Source organism: Papaver somniferum, unplaced genomic scaffold, assembly GCF_003573695.1.
Source record: "Papaver somniferum cultivar HN1 unplaced genomic scaffold, ASM357369v1 unplaced-scaffold_117, whole genome shotgun sequence".
In the NCBI taxonomy this organism is placed as follows: Eukaryota; Viridiplantae; Streptophyta; class Magnoliopsida; order Ranunculales; family Papaveraceae; genus Papaver; species Papaver somniferum.
Window position 1 is genome coordinate 10,084,109 of NW_020620714.1, and position 14,513 is coordinate 10,098,621.

The 14,513-nt window shown below is 35.7% G+C and overlaps 1 long non-coding RNA gene, 1 other non-coding gene and 1 pseudogene across 2 annotated transcripts; 1 reads left to right on the forward strand and 2 right to left on the reverse strand.

Annotated features, from left to right (window-relative positions):
* Positions 1-582: 582 nt before the first annotated feature.
* On the reverse strand, positions 583-9,394 carry LOC113329831 (annotated as a pseudogene).
* Positions 5,313-5,386, reverse strand: TRNAI-AAU. Its single transcript has one exon. It is a non-coding gene; the product is annotated as a tRNA-Ile (tRNA).
* A 1,995-nt stretch (positions 9,395-11,389) lies between the features above and the next one.
* Positions 11,390-13,954, forward strand: LOC113329577. The gene is made up of 4 exons (XR_003349943.1): positions 11,390-12,453; positions 12,547-12,692; positions 13,403-13,688; positions 13,781-13,954. It is a non-coding gene; the product is annotated as an uncharacterized LOC113329577 (long non-coding RNA).
* Positions 13,955-14,513: the final 559 nt, after the last annotated feature.

A 14,513-nucleotide genomic window follows, 5' to 3' on the forward strand; every position in this document is an offset into this window, starting at 1 on the left:
GCTAAAGGGGGCTTTAGTCCGGGTAGGCTTCCCAGTCCACAAGTCAATTTTTTTTTTTTTTTTGCTCGACCAAGGTTTTTTGCCCGGGTCTTAAAAGGAAATTTTTCTTTCTTGGATCCGTCCCTGCATCCAAACATACACGTAAAGATGAACAGTATCTTTAGTTTTTATTTGACAGGGAACAATATCATTAGTACTACAAAGTGAAGATGCGAGAAATTAAATTTGTTCCACCAATTTAATTACGGGAATCATTCCTTATATTTTTATTCTCACAGGCTATCTCATACTTCCATGTACAATTATTAAATTTGTTTCTGGCTTAGATAATCTGTTGCAGATTCCTCCTTGTGTCAACCATTCATAACACAATACTTGTCTTAGTGTTAACTGGTAGGCTGGTTTGATTCGTCTACATGACTTATTGTATTGCTTTTAATGATCCGAGGCAAATCGTTGGATCCAAATTTTACCTTTTTAGTCATTTTCTTCTTCTTTTGATTAGATTTTACCTTTTTAGGCTTTGGTACAAATTTTGGATTTCAATTGAATTTTTGGATCAGGAATTACATTTTTGGAAATAGAACTAAAGGTTTCCACGAATAACTCTTGAACAATGAGACTTGAAACTCAGTCCAGCCTTCAAAACTAGACAAGAAGCTAACTAACAAGTAATCTGCAGCATATTCATGCTGAACTTACATGGAAGAAAATGGAGGCCCTATTTAAACTCATCTTATGAAATCATCCCAGCTGCTTACAGGATGTAGGCACAAACTGGAGTCTTTAAGACGAAACCTGGATAACATCCTACTACACCTCTTCCTTCACACAAGATCTGATAGACATCACCATGGCAACTGCTGTTGCTACTTGTTTTGTAATATCAAGGATGCTGGATATTTCCTATAATTCAAAGTACCAGTAGGTCAGCATTGGTTAATCTACCTGGAAACACAAGGAAAAATTGTCCCGTTAAGAACCTCTTTCTCTGTAATATATGCTGCCAAGCTGCACATAAGGAAATGCAAAAAGTTAGAAAATATCAAAATACTGTGGTCCAGCATCAGTTAGGTAGATACCAGTTAGACAAGAAAATAGGTTTTACAAGATACCATTCCAGAGGCCTGTAGCATGCCATCAGAGACGATGCGAGATCCAGATAAGAGTGTGCCAAGAGCTATCCTGCATGATGAAGTACGTACTATGTTGGTAGGTGGCGAGGCCAGGAACAAGATAGTGTTCGTTCAGAAAGAGTAGAAGGAAACTAATCCTGGAATTAGGTACATATTGTTTCCCTGGTTGCAGTGCCCAATTCGACTATCTCCTAAAATTTTTAATGAGTACGAGGAAGAAGAGCACAAGAGGTCAAAACTTGAAGCAAATTCAGTTCAATTGCATTTATATAATTATAAAATGGTAGCGCCCAATGAACTCACTAGCAATACGTTTAAGATTCCCCTATAAATGTTTCCTCACAAAATAATTGGTGAATGAACTGACAGGTGTTTTACTAGACAGAAATTGTCAAAATGACACGGGAAGCTTGTTTAGAGTGTGATATATTTGCTGACCTCAGCATAGAAAAAGATGGCAATCTTATACAGACATATTACAGACAATAAGTTTAAATGGGCTGACTTCAATGAGCATATATGTTACATAGCATCTTAAATTGATCGTACCTAATTCAGTATCCTAGAAAGGGCTCCCACTTGCAAATATTATATCACCGCCCAGAACCGAAAATGCTTTGTCAGCGGTGCATTCAGCTGGCAAACAAAAGTTATCAATGAACCAGAGAATTACAAGTCTAGACAAAATATATGAATACGTTATGAGCCTTAAAAATACCGTTTTTGGTAGGGTTTGACATGGCAAAAATAGCTGGTCTGGGCAAAGTTGAACCCTTGAGGGCTTCCAACACCTGTTGGTGAATAACATCAGTAACAAGTACACAGAATCTATAAGAAAAGGGTAAATCAGACATTAAATTCTTCAGGGGAACTAAGTTATGTAAAGGACTAAGATGATAAAAAAGGATGCACATGACTGGAGAGGATAAATTCTTAGATCTACCCTCATCCCAGAATTTGAACTTCGACTATTTGGGGTTTTAAAATGTAAGTTACATATCCTACGATTCTGAAGCTTAACATACTCACATCTAATAAAAGCAAGCACATGTGCTAGTTACAAAAAAGTGAAAAACACAATTAGACAGAGCATTCAATCTATCATATTCTCTTTACCTCAGTTGAAAATAACTAAATAAGCCTCCTACTGCGGACAATCCAATAAGCATACCAGGCTTTACTTGATGAACCTGAACAGCAACATGTACTATCAGCTGTGATGAATGATAACAAAAATGGAAGTTATAAGTAGCAACGACAGACACAGCAAGTAAACTTACCACATCTACTAGCTTGTTCCTGATTGTAGCCCCAGGGGACCAAGTTCTTTGACTGTCCTTGCAAATGGCAGTGCATCTGGATCGATATTAGGACGTTCCTCGGCAAGAAGTTCCTTGATTCGTAAAAGAAACAGTAAGAAAGAAAATTAGATGCACTGTTTAAATTCTAAACTATAAATACTATATGCACCACAACTTGAAGATCATGTCAACTTTTATGTTGGATATTGCAATTATTCTTCCAATTCTACTTTGGTCTTTCACTGCTGATTGTAGACGACTATCTACTCCACTAATTTTCTTTACCCGAGTCCTAATTTTCCTTCCATAAAGTTGTAAAAACCAATTGGAAAAGGAATAACTAGTAACTCCAATATAATTTGAGTTCTTTATATCACATATATTCTCATAAAGACACAATAAGATGTTGCATCATCAGTTACCTGAACACCATCATTGAACATTCGATACGTATTTCTGTAGCAGTGCAACAATTTAAAGGCCCACTTGGCCTGGAAATCTTTAAACTGCTCAAGCACAGTTCATTAGTATCAATCCAAATGAATAAAAAAGGACAGTTTAGACCATAACAACAACTGTAACATGATAGTAGTTTCACAGTACCTGTACTAATAAATGGCGGTTTTGTTGCAATCCCAAGTCTGGAATGAAAAATAGCAACAACTATTAAGCACAAACCAACAGCTTGCATAAGAGCGAAATGCATAAATGAATTCTTACACACAGGATCTTTGAGAAGCTTTTTCATTGTTAGCTCCAACATCAATCATCACAGGAAGCACCTGTTGTGAGTGCAAAATCAGCGGAGCATCAGAAAAATTACCACACAGCATCAAGCACCAAACTTGGAATACTCGAAACACAATTAAACAAACCTATTTTTAGGAACTAATTCCAGAATAATATAAGAAATTCCCAGAACCAGCCATCGGTACAAATACATGAAAAGAAAAACAGTATGAGGTTTACTCTCTGAGGATTTATCCCAGCAGCAGCGACATATAGATCTAGCTTCCCTATTGAAATTTCAATTCCCTGAACTCTAAGATCTCCAAGACCTAATATTCTGCTTCCATCTGTCACCACAATCATATCAACCTACCAGATAGAGTGAATTTTGTCAATAGCTTGTTAAGTTAATACTACAAGATAACAAAATATTATAGAAAAGCAACACATAACTTAAGAAACGTCCATCCAACAAGAGCTATATTTCTTGCAAAAGCAATAATAAATTATGGAATAACACTGCCTCTGTAGCCTGAGATGTTTGAATAGTAGAATGAAAAAGGATATCAGGATTGACATGATTCCCAAGCAATAGTAGCTGCAGTCTCTTAGTGGCATCCTTACAGAGATCTAACACGAAAAAGCATGTATTTGGGCACAAGAAGTATAAGTAACCTGCTTGGCTGGCCAATTATAAACCAAAGACATCATTTCTCCACGATCTTGAGCATTAAAATACATTCCTCTCGGCCTTCTAAACATTACACTGTAATTCTGGCAAGGTAGCCCAGCTGTTGGTGTATACATTATAGGTGCTTATTCCGCAATATTGTCAATCAAAACCTGCCAAACCCAGAAAGCCGTTAACATTGAGTTAAATTACCATCAATAACCATTCAATTGTAAGACCTCTACCTAAAAAGTTACTACTAAGTAGAAACCCAAATTCAAATATAGGAGCACAAGCCTTGTAGTACATAGTCTCATTTCTGTCAGGCAACCTGTTAAGGATACGTTACTTAGCCAATGTATATGGATCATTTGGTCCATATCTTGCTTGCTCCTCCAGCCTTTTGAAATCAGCCACTGTCAATCATTCAAAATAACAATATCCGATTATCTTTTCTTGTCCCCAAAATGAAGCAAATATCAAAGACAATGCGTCAATGACTAAATCAATATCTTAGCATCTTCTTAAAGCAACTACCCATATTCAAGTTTCCACTGGGAAACTAAACAAGGTACTATTATTACTACTAAACTACACTATCAGCCCATGTTTGTACCAGCACGTTAACCTGCACTGTCAAATTACAAGGTTAAGGGAGATATTACCCGCAGATCCCACTAGCCTAGGCCTAGCAACCTAGGGGAGTGAGTTTAGTATCTCATCGCTAAAGTTGGCAAGTTCTTGCTATAAGCAGTAGTCCAACCTAGGTAGAAAGAGCACTATCACTACCATTATAGTTTTGCTAACCATTTCAATGTTGGAGACTAAGATACAGAAATTATGGAACAATACACCAACACCATAGGCAACTTAGAAACACATAAACTACGTATACTTTAAACCAACTCAGCTGAGATTCTATAGAAGACCCATCCCCCACAAACTCTAACCCCGAAATTCATACAAAATTTAGATTCTAACTTCATCATGAACTACTCATTTCTAGACTGGTAGTACTTCCCAACCTCGCACCCATGAACACTATACGTAAGATTGGGCATTTTTTTTGAAATCACCTAAACTACTCATTCCTGATACTTCGCAAGCTCACCACCATGACTAACAAACGACAGATAGAATTGGGCATTTCCAAAAAAAAAATAAAAAAATTCAATTTTTTGCACAAATTAATAACAACCCACATTTAGATTTCCAATTTCTCACCAGAGAACAATCAGATCACCTAAAATTTCAACAAAACATCAAATTCAGAGACCGGAAAAAGGCAAATTACACAAACCTTAACATCCTGGGCTGTTGGTGGTATTGAATCTACCATTGTTAGGGTTTGGTTCTGGTCTGTTTCTCTCTTTCTGAGTGTGAGAGTGAGGATTGAGAAGACTAAAGAGATATTGAGGCGGAATTATCAAGGTGGAAATTAGAAAAAAACAAAACACTTGCAGAAGAAAAAGAAAATGGCCCATGCAGGTCTCGAACCTGCGACCTTCGCGTTATTAGCACGACGCTCTAACCAACTGAGCTAATGGGCCAAGTTTGTTTATTAGACAACGAATTTATTGGTAGCCGTATAATTGAGGCGGATGTAAATGAAATGTGTTTGTAATTGACGGCTCAAATTTTTTACAGACTTACTTCAAATTACATGTTATATTTTGGCTATGATAATGAGTTGGACTTCGTTTACAACGGAAGATGTCGAGTCACGACTCATAAGACAATTATTGGGGCACATCCACATCCTGAGTCACGCGACGTAGATTTTTGGTTATCAGCTGATTTTCAGTTACGTATATTATTTCTGTATGGGAAAAGGCTTTTGGTCTGGTTGCAGATTTTGAATTACAATTAAGTTTTTGGATCATGAGTTACATTTTAGGTTATGTATGGGAAATTTTGGATAAGCGGAAACTGAACCCATAGATCAGATATATGAAAGATTGAAAGTACAATGAATCTTTTTTGAATATCAGGATACCTTCTTTGATTCATAAGTTCCACAAGAAAAGTAAATGAAATAACCGTTTTTGTCGCATACATGCATAAGAAAAGAATTTTGCAGGTGAACATCATCTTGATTTGATAATAAGTTATGGAGCCGTCCCAGTGATTGTACCTAAAGTAACTGGAGTGCGTACATATGTTATTGGATAGTTTCGAACCTATTCATGGAGTTGTACTATGTGAAAGCGAAGACCTTAAATCCATCTCTATGAAGCTGAAATGTCCGGCCTTTCACCTGAAAATGTGGATGAGATAAGATGTTTACACACCAGTGATACCGCCATGGTTCACAAAAAAGATTCAATAGAGTTGGGACCACTACATAAGAAAATAAAAGAGAAAATTCATCTCAATAGATGCCAAACCTATCTTAGTTCCATGCCATATGGAAATAAACCTTTGGGACTTGATGAATAGCGTATCTTAAATTCTTGAACATGCGACCTTTTCTGTAGCCTATCTCCATAGTAAGCGGATATCGTGGAAACCTTAAAACTTTTTATGACCCATCACTCAGGAACGATCAAACATTGTTTCGCTGTTATTTTAGTCCACTCCAACATCCTAAAACAAATCGATTAAATTGTAAACATATCCTTTGAAAACAAAATGAACCAAAAATATCACACTCACAAACAAGAAGTTGGACTAAAATAGTTTTGGGTTTGTGTTTGGGTTTGGTTGTGGCTATAAATATATATTAGGTTCTCCACTTTATAAGATAGGGTGTAGAAATGGATGACATAAAAGCGTGGCAAAAACCAAATGAAGTAGGTTAGTCATCAAAAATATATGGGAACATCATGAAAATACTTGGACATACCTAATCTTATAATAACAAAACTCCAAAACATTTGAAAGGGTTTTCAACACAAACAAAGTGTTACCACTTTACTGCAGTAGCATACCGGATGTGAGCACATTATTCTTGTGTGCAGTTTTTGGTACCAGTATTTAATGGAACTTACCAGCCCCTAGCTCATTACGAACGCGCAGCAGCGTATTAGTACTACTCTCCTGTCCGGTCAAAAACTAATACAATCCTACCTAGTTATTACTAAAACAAAACTTAATAGAGCTTCAAGTTTGACATGATTACATTCATTTGTGGGAAACTTAAGAAAATGCCCACGTTGGGAAATGTAATTAAAAAAACGCCCACGTTTTTCTGAAACTTAAGAAAATGTCCATGCCGTTTGTTTTTCCATCTGGGCCCACCAAACCAGTAAACGCTCATAGACTAAGTCAATTTTTCATTTAACTAGATGAGATTGCGCAATTACTAAACTGCCCATTCCTCTAGAAGATCATAATATCATCTCTACCGTCAGTTTGATTAATCAACGGCTTATGTATAAGAGATAAGTGAGTGGGTTCAGTAGAGGACGTGTCCATCTAATGTGTGAACTGCGTAGAAACAGGTGAGTGGTTTGAGTGGAGGACATGCCCATCTATCCCACCACATATCTTTTTGTTTGCAAGTATCGAATCAAATTTCTTAGGTTCATTCACTTATGCTACTGTAAATTACAGAGAAGTGGAGATGGTATTTTTCGTCTTGTCACCTTGTTTTCTTTATCTTTCGGCCGATTGCAGTAGATTTCTTATTCTGATCCAACATCAACAGATTGGACATTTTTGAACATGGATTCAAATTGGGTCTAAGCAATAAAGCCTGTCAATATGGATTTGCTTGAGAATAATTTATTAAATTAGTTCTGAAGCCGATTGAAACAAGATCTAACGTTGGTTTCATTGATTTTCATGGTTGGGTTCACATTCAATTTGAATTCACGACAACATAAGATTGAATTTGCGATTCTTGGTACAGATTCATTTTAAGAGTAAATTTTTTGAAATGCGTAGTTAGATTTTTAAATGAATTGATGATTTCCAACTGATGCAAACCCAAATTGGATATCCAAGGTAATCTGATTCTTCCTTCTAACTGTTTGTGAAAACGCTTAACAGAACAATGAGTATGGTTTGATTTGCGGCAATTCTAATGGTTAATTAACGTATATCGATTAACAATAAGTATGGTTGAATTCTGATGTTGAAGAATCGAAGAAGATGAATTGTGATGGGTTTTTGGTGTGAATGATAATGATATTACTGATGATGGTGTTTCTGAAATGAAAATTTGGCAGCAGAAGGGTGGTTGTTGTTGTTGGTCTCTATTGAAGATGAAGAGGGAATTAGAATAATGAATTAGCTGGTCGTGCAGGACAAGGATTTGAGAGGAACAGGTTGGGTTGTGGTGATTATCATGGATCCGTGAATGGGTTAGGACTTGAGATATAATCTGGTGATGGATGGATTTGAAGAATGTGGTGGTTGTGTTCATTGAAGAGAATTGGATGGAACTGCAGATAGCTAGCCAGTATGGTTCACCAATTGGAGTTTTGAGCTGAGGTTGGTGTTGATTAGTGTTGCAAGTGGTCGTGTAGCTGATCGCAGAAAGCTGAAGTGCTGGTACTGTTACTTGTTGTGATTGTGATGGTGTTGAGCCAGGAAATGAATTGAATGAGTTGAACTTGCAACGAATGGTATTGGAGAATATACATGCATGGATTGCAGTTTGGAATGGGGCCGGGGAATAAGATGAATAATGTGTTGGTTTTACACGGAGTCAGCTTGTGACTCATTTTGTGCACCAAGTCAACTCGAGTTTAACTGAGTCACCGGTCCAGTTCTGGCCAACCCAACTGAATAAAGGGCTAAAATGTCTATTTGCGTGAGCGATTTAGGGCCACCCGAACTCTAACGGCCGTTGATCGTTTTTTTGAAAAAACGGATGGAAAAACTAACGGCATGGGCATTTTCTTAATTTTCAAAATAACGTGGGCATTTTATTATTTACATTTCCCCACATGGGCATTTTCTTAAGTATCCCTTCATTTTTTGAACGTAACATTACCAAAATAAACTTTGCATTAACTTAATCTGGGATTCCTTCATCTCCCCCAAAATTACATTTCACAATCCATAAGAAATACAATCGTGTTACAAACAAAATCCCAAAGACAAATTCAAGGGTTTCAAATAAAGCATGATGATACTAAAGTCATCTTCTTCTTCATCGTCACCAGTATAGACTTCATTCTCATCACTCACTTCATTTTCATCTCCACCGTCATCATCCTCCTCCTGTTCCTCCTCATAATCATCATAACCTTTTTCTGGATATAACCAAGGTCCATAACCTCTCTGAATTTCGTCATCCTCCTCCAAGGCGTCAACATCAGCTAACACTCTTGATGGATCGACTCCTTCATAAGCACCACTATCATCTACATATATATATAGTTAACAGTGCACTTTTCATCAATGGGTACATTAGCTAAATCATCATAAACACAAGAATCTACAGAGTGTCCTATCAAACCACATCTATAAGATATATTAAATCTTCATACCTAAAAAACACCCAGACGACTTCATCAAGATAATCCCTACATAATACCCCATTCATCCGCATCGCAGAGAGATAAAGACACACTTGGATCATAGTCTGGTATTGTGGTCATCACCATGGCGGCACAAGCAAAGACGACAACTTTGAAGAGTTGTGATGGTGATCAAATCTTTGTTATTGACCTGGAAGTACCCCCTGCAAATCTTCATACCTAGAAGATATACCCAACCCCTTCATCAAGATAATTCCTACGTACATGTGTTGATAAAGACCCAAACATCACTTGGTGGAGGATCTTTTTGAGATTGTATTGGGATCAAACCTGTGACCTCACGGTGGGATTTTGGTTTACGGCTGCTCAATTTGAGCTTCAAGGTATCTTTTGCAACACTTGTGTTTCGCTCGAATCTATAGTTTCTATACGCATATAAGTGGTTTAGAATCATGCATATGCTCATGATTTATCAATACCAAGATAGGATGGTGAAAATGACCTACTGCTGGAAACTTTTTCTTTGCTTGATCGAGAAATTAATTATACTTGTATGCATTTAGAAAAGAAGAATACATAAATCATCTGCCAAAGGTAGAGAAAAGCAAATACGTTGCATCCAGACATACGCGCCAAGATGATCAGTATCTTTTTTTTGTTTTTGATCGAAAAATAAGGATCAGTATCAATGCAAATATTTGGGAAATTAAATTTGTTCAACCAATTTAATTATGTATAATTGCTAATTGCATGCATAATTATTACTATATATCTTATTTTGGCTCAGATTATTTGTTCCCAATTCGTCCTGGTGCCTCTGTCTCAACCATTCATAGTAACACGACACGCATCTTATGTTTTAGCTGGTAGGGAGGTTTGACTCTTCTACATGTTTCAGACATGACTCGTATTGTCCTCCTAATGATCTGAGTCGAATCGTTCGAGTCCGATTTTACCTTGTCCCCTTATTATAAAAGTAAAAGTAAATCTATTATTTGATTTGTCCGACTTTGTAAATTTTAAAAATTTGAAATCTTTTAAGAACAAGAAAGATGAGACCTCATAACATTCATTACGTAGAATTTCTCGTTACCAGGGGATATTTAAAAACAGTCTCCTAAAATGCGCAAATATTTACAATTTCTTTTTTTATAGTGAAAATCCCACGCCATATTATTACACTTTTGCTGCTCTTTATACTGAATTGAATAAATAATTATTTTTTTCGATGAATTAGTGGCTCCTGTCTGGATTCAAAATCTCTCATTCCCTGTCCAAAACCATTTCTTTTTGTCACGGATCGTGAATCTTGGTTATTTTTTTTTCCATTATAATCCAAGTCGATTGGATTTGGATCATTTCATTTGGATCATTTTATATTCCAGATTTTGCCGGATACACCTGCCATTGTAAATTGACTGGTCAAATGAAGACGTTGACAGTTTAGTTTAGTCACCATCCCTTAATATTCGAGATTTTGCGGGTTACACCTGCCATTATATACTTAAGGATATTTGTCTGTTTTTGTTTCTCTTGACATTTTACTAGGAAGCCGAGTGCAAATATAGCATAAAATGACGTTAGCTAAGACCATTTTCAATGAGAAGAGGGAATTCAGTTTTTTTTGGTTAATTAGCCCTTAAATTTGAATTCCAAGACCAAAAAGACAAACAAAATATTGACAATGTTCTAATATCTTTGAACAGGCCGTGGATTATAACCCCAAATGTGTCACTATCCATCTACGATAAACCCATCAACACAAAAATAACACAAAAACCCTATTTGACCTCAACTGTCTAAACTACCCATCAATATATTTTAGCCCACGAAAATAAACCGCACCTCATTTACATCTCCTTTCTTTCGTAACAGTTTCTGAATCTTCTCTTCTCTTCCCCTCATAAACAAAAAACCTAGATCTGAAACCAATTTTGATTCCTTCTTCTTCTTATACCGCAAAACAGTTTTGTGAACTCAATAACAAGAAAGCCAACCTTAATTGAAATAAAATTAGGTTTAAGTTTTTCATTTTGATTTTGACGTAAATCAAAAAATGGTGAAGAAGCAAGAGAAAAAGAAAGATGAAAAGAGGAAGAAAAATCTTAAGAAAACGGTCAAATTATCTCCAAAAGGTAAATCGAAACCTAATTTTGTTTTACTATTCTTCGTTGTTTCATTGTTCTTCTGTGATGGTTGAAAATCAACATGCATGTTTAACCTGTGATTTTTGGTTTCACAAATTTTAGTTTCGTCACCGATTTTGCATAAAATAGCTTTCATCAGTGGTTTCATAATTAGGTTTCTGTTAGTGTCATAATTAGGTTTCATTCCCTTCAATATTGTTACTTTCGTAATTGATTTTCTGTTAGTTTCATAATCGATTTTCATCAATGGTTTCTTTGATGAAACCAAAATTGGTTTTCATCATTTTCATATATGATTCACTTTACTGTGTTGGTGATTTTCATCAATGGTTTCTTCGGTGAAACCAAAATTGGTATCATCATTTTCATCTATGATTCGCTTTACTGTGTTGGTGATTTTCATCATTGGTTTCTTCGATGAAACCAAAATTTACATCAATGGTTTTTTTTTGTGGAACCCAAAATTGGTTTCATCATTTTCATATGTGATCGCTTAACTTTGTTGGTGATTTTGTTCAATGGTTTTGTAGATGCAACCAAAATTAGTTTTATCATTTTTTTTTTATTATTCGCTTATGGTTTACTTTTGGTTTCACAACAAGGAAAAAAAGAGAAACAGAGCCGTATAGGTGTTGTTGCATTATTTGTGTGCGCTAGCACCTGAGATAAAAGCTTTGATACACAACAAAAAACTGAATATGAAGGCTCTGGTTTCATGTCCATTTTGGTGTTTCTTCAAGTCGCTCTATGATGGTATATCCAATTAAGAGTCGTATGCTGGAAGCTGCTGCAAATGAAACCAAGGCCGATGACTTCGTCAAGTTATTCTTTTTCTACCTTTTGGTTTGTGTATTCGTCCCCAACAAAGGTGGGTAAACTCTAGCTGCAAAGTACTTGTACTTGGTATTTGAGATGAATAAGGTGTGTTGGCCGGACGTGTTTCATGAGTATCTAATTGAGTTTCATGAGTATCTAATTGAGTGGATAATAACATCCAAAGACGTTGAAAATGTAGTGGGTTGCATCATTTAGCTGCTGGTAAGTTAAGTTTTGTTTCTTTTGATTCATAAGTTGTTTGTTTTTAACGGGTTTGATTCTTAGTTTGAATATTGTTTCTCATTCTTTTTTCAGTATTAGTTGGCAGAGATGTCTTACATCGCAGAACAAAAGGATGGGACATGTATCCAAGGTTTACTAGATGGAACCTTGGTGGAATATGCTACCAAATATTGGATAAATTCGAGGAGCTTAGAGAACACCCAGGAATTTAATTAAAGGTAAAGAAGACTTACTATTCTGATAAACCAATTTTGTTACGTCAAAATTCTAGCTGAAACCAATTTTGGTTACAGCAAAAATGATTAAGTTCTTAGATTTTAGTTAAGCTCAACCTTAAGAACGTTATTTCTGTTTGCATCAGTCACCTTTGAAGATCATATTCTTAATACAACTTAGTTAACTACTATAGACTAACAGATAGTCATTTTTTGAATGAATGTTGGCTTACCTTTTCTGTGGTAATATAGGTAGTAAAAGTGATAAATGGGTGGGAGCGATTGCGTTGAACTAGCTCAATTTTAATATTTGATCACTTTTTTGTAGTATGGGTACTTATCAACATCTTCTTTAATATCAACTTTAGTAGTTTTTTGAAAGTCTTCTTGGGAACTCATCAACATAGAAATGTGGTAGTTTCCGGAACGACTGTCATGTGTGCATGTACTCTGTGTTGACTGTTGTGATATATGCACTCCTGTTTTAAGTGATATCTTAAACTCTTGATGGCTTTTTTGCATTCATTCCCTTATACTCTTTGTTATATGCATATCTTTGTTTTACTGCTTGAACTTCATCTCAATCTGTATCCATCTATATTGCTTTACTATTTTGATGAAACCAATTTTAGTTACATCACCAATTCTAGCTGAAACCAATTTTGGTTACAACAAAAATTCTAACCAAAACCATTTTTTCTTGTGCATTGCAGATGAATATCGGTCGCTGCAAGGGTTCATTCATGCTGACAAACAAGAAATGCGCTTGGTCGAGCGCATAGAATAAAAAGATATTGTTGTTGAAGAAGTGTCGGTTGGTGATGTTGAAAATGTTGGTCGTGGCAGTGAAGTGCCTGGACAAAAATGAAGTCAATGTTGGTGCTGGCAGTGAAGTGCGTGGACAAAATGAAGACAATGTTGGTGCTATCGGTGAAGTGAACTCTTATAAAGACAAATATCAATGGGCACAAAATCTGATTGAAAAGCTTAGGACCACTGGTAAAAAATGTGCTTTCTGAAGAAGAAGAATCGCTGGAAATAATACTCGCATGTGGTGCCCAATTTATTAATTTTTACAGTTTTTCTTGCAGATTCAGTTTTACTTGAAGATAATCTTTGACATCATAAAAGATAATGTTTGCTAAGAAGAATCATTGCTGGCAATAATACTCGTAGTAGCTACTGTGTGTAAAATGGTTATCTACTGATTGTAATGGTGACAAATTACAGTTTATATAAAAAGATATCAGTTGTAGTCCCCTAAACTTATTCTACAGAAATATGATGTCTAATTTTTCTGTAACAGCAGGTCTTCAGAATTCCAATAATTAATTTTATCTTAGCAAACATTATCTTTTATGTTGTCAAAGATGCAAAAGAAAAATGACAGTAAAACAGTGATGAAACCAAAAAAAGGTTCCACCAAAATATGATGATCCCAAAAATGGTTCCAAAAAAATATGATGAAACCTACTTTGGTTGCACCAAATTATAAAGGCCTGCAAAATCTGACAAATTTCATCAAAACTACTTATTCTCTGGCAAGATCTAAAATGAAAACTTCTGCAACAAATTAGCATTGGTTTACTTGTAAAAAACATGAAAAAGAACAGTCAAAAAAATATCTAATGATATCAAGTCACTAATTAGTTTCTTCGATACATGTGGTTTGTTAAGAAATCCACCACTACGGGTATGCTAATTACTTGATTCCTTAGATAATAAAAGGACTTCCTTCAAAATTATCAATAGACACGGCATATAAATGCCATTTACATTTCTCCTCATCTTTCTTAGCACAACATGCACCGATCGATCCTCAAC